The following is a 5,709-nucleotide window of genomic DNA, read 5'->3' as shown; positions in this document are numbered from 1 at the left end:
AAATAGATAGCTAGTGGGAAGCAGCTGCATAGCACAGGGAGATCAACTCAGTGCTTTGTGACCACCTAGAGGGGTGGGATAGGAAGGGTGGGAGGGAGACACAAGAGGGAGGAGATATCGGGATATATGTATAGCTGATTCACTTTGTTATAAAGCAGAAACTAACACACCATTCTAAAGCAATTATACTCCAATAAAGATGTTAAAAAAAAAAGTCTAGGTGTCGTCAGCGCCAACTATTTAAAACCAGGTAATCTCCAGAGAGATTCCCCTTCATTTATGATACCCACACTTGAAAAAGTCCAGTTTTTCATAGACTAATCGATAAGATTCAAGAATCTGAAAGGGAAACTACTTAACAGAATTCTTCTCCATTTGATCTCATTTTCCCAAGTAAAATTTAATAATCTTATGAAAGAGAGAAGTGGTCCTCTGTGGTCACACATTTCATAGAGATTGGCCCCGGTGGATCTTGAGGACTGAGTAATCTTGAGGATCTTGAGGACTCCACTTTCAGGAAAGATTAAACAGAAACACTTAATGACTCGGGACAAGCTTTACTAATTGTTTACTAGTCACTTGAATACAAAATGAACTCATGTTTTGAAGTAGATACAGTCCAGTGGAAAGCTGTTTCAGAACCATGAAAAAAGATACCAAAGTATAGCTCAGAGGGAAGATGAGGGAATTTTATGTTTTTCTCTATTTTTTTTTTTAAAAAGCATTACTATTAAAAAAATTTTAATAGTTATAGTTGCTATCATCTATTTGAGATGAATTGTATTTAGTGAAAAATGTATGAGAAAGGATGGAAGGTAGTACAGGGTAAATGGTAAGGACTCTGCCTTTGAAGTAAAAAATGCACAGAAATACTGGCTCCATTACTGACTAGGGCTATATAATCTTAGGTAAATGACTCACAGGCAAGAAGGGTGCTTCCTCCTTCTCCTCAAGTCAAGAGGTAAGTGCTTCAACAGGCTTTGTGGAATCCTTCAGAGTCTTCCACTGTAGCTAAGGGCACACCATGACTTCAGTCTGACTTCTTCCTGGGAAATCTAAAGAACAATTGTTAAGCTAGATAGCCTCTCTGTGGCACAGTAAAGGAAGTTGCTGCTGTATTGCGATTTTTCTACATTGGTGGCGGTTTGTTCTGGGCAAATGAGTTTTCCCCATGCCAAATGAGGGCAACATGCATGAGAAAGCCAGTAAGGACAGTGTCTTAGGTCCTCTACTATAATGCCATCTGGGAGGATAATGGGACCTCAGCAAACATTAGCTGGAGGTGAATATTCCTGGGGACTGTGGAATGACTACTCAACAAACCAGAATAGAGACTGACTCATCCAGGTCAAGGGAACTACGAATGAGATATCCCTTTATTGTGGCTCCCAAGGAGCCCTAGAAATTGCCACATAAAAGGGATCAGCTTTAAAATCTACAAGTCCCAGAGAACATTATCTATGATGGTTCTAGTTAAATAAGAACTTTCCTGATCTCCTTACCCCTTCTGAATTAACTATAAAGGGAAAACAGAGGGTAAAATTTAAGATGCTATGTGACGACATCCATGAGTCCTGCTTGTTCAGTTTACTAGTTGTATGATCATTTCACGTAAATTTCATTGCATTAAATCACATTAACAGCTAATTTTCATACAGATAGAATCTCACATTATCTATATAGACTATAAATCAAATGATTATTGCAAGCATCTAACAGTCTCTATCTAAGTAACTCTAGATCAAAATGTTATCTTTAGCTATTTACAGAATTGGTCATCTGCATATGATTAATTGAGAGGTATCTACAATGGTGGATGGCTGTTTACCTACAAGAGCCACTGAGTAATTTTATCATTCCATTTGTGAGTTTTGTTTTAAAAATATAAGACATCAGATGTCTTCCAAACCTGGCTTTCATGTTGGCTGTTTCCATTTCCCCCTTGAATGTTAAAGAAGAGTCTTGATATTGAATGTTTCCCTTTCCTCCCTATCAAAAATGAGTAGAGAGAAAAAGGTAAAAATACAATACTTTGGAGGGTAATTAGGGATCACATAGAAGGATAATTTTTATTTTGCAGAAAAACAGTTCAAGTCCAATGTTTCCTGCCAGGTTGGGGACTCTGGGGTTCAATCTCGAGTTCAGTCAGGTCCTTCGAAGAACTTAGGTAACCCTGGAGACTTTCAAGACTTACACTAAAATTGATTTCTCTTGGTTTTCAAATGTCTTATACAACTTTCACAACTCTTCAGTATCTGATTTGGGCACAGACCAGTGTTTATGAATTTGTGGTTTTAGAAACCTGGAAGTTACCATCTCAGACATATTTTGGACACTTTTTTTCATTAAATCCTCTACTTTCTTTTCCTCCCCACCTTACCTGCCTCATTACCCACATCTCTCCATTTGGGAAATAGCTTTACTGGAAATAAATAAACAAATGAACCTATCATTTGGTAGTGTGAAGGTTTAAAGAGATTTCTGTGCTATCCATTTATTGTTTTGTGCCCTTGTTCAGTTGCCAGTCAGAAAACTAAATTAATCATAGAATTCCCAGGCTAAGAAATTTATCATTACCTTATCAATCATCAAAGCAGCTGTTTCTCTTCTAAGCTTTCTTTTTAAACAACATACAACCACCATCACCTCTTTCTTTTCTTTCTCATGTTTGTTTTTGTTTTTTTAAATGATGGCTGTTTGAAACTCTCCTTTTCTCTTTATCACTGTATCATCCTTTTGAGGATTTCCTTCTCCAGTATCTTCCAAATCTGTCCTCAGAGGAAATCCATGTCTTCTTTGCAATGCCTTCTGACAGATACTGTTTCAACAAACCAAACCATTATCCCATTAAAATTTTACAATACCGGCAGCTATTTATGTGATAGTCACCTTACATACACCATCTTTAATCCTCACATTTATCCTGCTTTATTACCACAAATTAACATAGACGATAACGAGAATCACAGATGGTATCAGCTTACCCATGTCCCACGTCTAACAAATGTCAAACTCAGAGTTTGAGCCACGTATTTGCGTCCAAATATTGGTTCTATTTTTCCATTGCTTCCTTAAGTCCTTTATGGGTTTTTCTGTTTCATACTTTAATAGAATGAGTTGTAAAATACACTCAGCACACAAAAAGTTGAAGTATGAAAATATCCAACTTCGCACACTAGGTTTAAAAAGGTACTCATCATTGCGCCTAAGAGTCCCTTTGATCAGAATTAATAGAAAGGCCCTAGGTGGCTTCCTATGGATTTTAGTTTCCAGCTTTATTCTTAATGAAATGAAGTTCATCTTATCAAACCGTGGTCACAGTCAGACATTAAGAGAAAGCTTTGATTACAAGACTTCCGCCGACAGTGGAAGCTAAATGGAGTCAGCAGTTTGCCCTTCTAGAATAAAACTAAGAAATACTGTTATGAGAATAATAAAGTACAACCTTCCTACACAGTTTCCAAACCACATCAAAGAACTCTGATGAGATATGGCCCCATATTATCTACTCCTGCCTAGCTGAAAGACGGAAGTGGAATAGGGGAGCTGTCCAGACCAGAAGGGAGCTCTTCTACCTGCTTGCTGAGCCCTTATCCGTCCTTCTTTGTGATGGTCCTTCACTTTGGAACCAAAAGTACCAATTTTTTAAGGAAAAAGATACTTGCTTCTATCCGCCTTTAGTTGAACTCCTTTCTGGTTAAGTTGCAGCCATGATTGAATTAGATACTGTCATTTCCATGTTGGACGTAGAGCCCGACTAAGGGATCCAAGCAATAAAATAACCTTTCCCCAAAACATTACTGCAATAAATCAGAACTAGGATGTCAGTTATCTCCTTCTCTAACTGGTGATATGTAGATTGGACAAACTCTGCCAGAAAAGACTACACTCTGCAGTGGAATTTATAAAAAATAACTCATTCTTTACCATAAGTCAAAATAAACTGACAAGTACAGAGTGTGTAATAAAACTTTTATCTTGAACGTAAAATCTGTAATAGAAAGTATATTTTCCCTGCCTTACCAAAGAAATACCCCCAAAAATATTTGAAAAATATTATTTTCAAGGAGTAGAAAATCATTTATCTGCCCACACATCTTGGCCCAGTGATGGACACATTTGTGGGAACTAGGAATTCCTCATCCTGTTAACTGCTAAGCTCGCCATCTCAGTGAATGACACCAGGTCCCATCCAGTTGACAGAGGGCTAGACATCATCTATGCCTCTTCTCCTCCACCCCTCACAGTCAATCCATAAAGAAAGCATTTCTGCTCTGTCTCAAAACACCTCTCGAATCTGTCCATTTACTAAAGCCTACTCCTATGACCCTGCTCGAGACCACTTTGTTCTGGCTTGAATTAATGCAACAGCTTCCTGAGTTTCCAGCTTCAAGGTTTCCCCTCCTGCAAGTCTATTTTTCATGCTGCAGTCAGATTAATCTTCCCCAAATGTAAATCTGTTCATATCACTCTTTAGCATAAACCACTTTAATGGCTTGCCATTGCCCTCAGGATAAAGTGCAAATAGCTTATCACACTTTACAAGACCCTTGTAAATCATTCCCCTAATTACCACTCAACCTCTTTTCCTCTCTATTTCTCTTGTGTTTTCGCTCCAACCATTCTGAAGTACATACTTTAACTCCCCAGTCACAGAGTGTTCTCCGTTGTTCCCATGTCTCTGCACACACTGTTCCCTTTGCATAGAACTCACTATACCTCCCTCCACTAAGGATGGTGGGGGGAGGCTATAAACGAGAATATACTGTTGCAAGGCTACTATATATTTTACCTGAAGCAATTCTTTAAAAAGTTTAAGTAAATCGTGGTAAGTTAGAGAGGTATACTCTAATCCATACAGCAACAAATAAAAATAATGTAAATAAATACAGAAAGAAGAATTGAAACGCATACTAAAATCTAACTGTTTAAAACAGAAGACAGGAGAATGAGAGGAGCAAAAGAAGAGATTAGCAAAATGGCATGCTTAAATGCAACCATAATAGTAATTATATTCTATTTAAATGGACTAAGCAATCTAACAAAATGCAGAAATTGCAGATATCATCAGACATTAAAAAGCTAGATGTAACCACATGCTGCCTACAAGAGATGCTGTTAACTACAGAGACACAAATATGTTGAAAATAAAAGAATGGAAAAATATATACCATGAAAACATTAAGCTTGAAAAGCTAGAGTGGCTATATTAATCATTCAAAGCGACTTAAAGACAAGAAGTATTACCAGAGACAAAGACAGACTCTTTCTGATGATAAAAAAAAAAAAATTCAATAAATCAGAAACTGAACATCTGCTTAATATCAGAACTTCAAAATATGTGAAACAAGAACCTACATAACTTAGGGAGGTATAGACAAATTCACATACATATCTGGAGGTTTTACACACACCTCTGTCACTGATAGAATTACTTAGAAAAAGTTCCCAATCCTTATTAACACAAGCAACCATATTAATCTTCATGACTTTTGCAGACCACAACACCCCAAAACAGCAAGTACATATTTAAGTACACATGGAATAGTCAAGGTTGATCGTATGGTGGTCCATAAAACAATCTCAGTAGATTTTAGAAGGTTGTCATTTTGCAGTTTGTTCTCTGACCACAACAGAATTGAATTAGAAATAAAAAACAATAAGAATCTAGAAAAGACCTAAATACTTGGAAATAAACTAACTCAAAAC

General features: G+C 37.0%; 1 long non-coding RNA gene across 1 annotated transcript in view; it reads right to left on the bottom strand.

Moving 5' to 3' along the window:
• Positions 1-2,076, bottom strand: part of LOC102980374 (uncharacterized) — a 21,664-nt gene extending 19,588 nt beyond the window's left edge. Inside the window, exons 1-2 of the long non-coding RNA XR_003681279.2 lie at positions 1,910-2,076; positions 922-1,055 (exon numbers count right to left, since the gene is read on the bottom strand). This is a non-coding gene — a long non-coding RNA (uncharacterized lncRNA). The remainder of the gene's footprint in view (positions 1-921; positions 1,056-1,909) is intronic.
• Positions 2,077-5,709: the final 3,633 nt, after the last annotated feature.

This window comes from Physeter macrocephalus, chromosome 9, assembly GCF_002837175.3.
Source record: "Physeter macrocephalus isolate SW-GA chromosome 9, ASM283717v5, whole genome shotgun sequence".
In the NCBI taxonomy this organism is placed as follows: domain Eukaryota; kingdom Metazoa; phylum Chordata; class Mammalia; order Artiodactyla; family Physeteridae; genus Physeter; species Physeter macrocephalus.
Note: the sequence above shows the minus strand (reverse complement) of the source record. Positions and strands in the feature narration are given on the sequence as shown.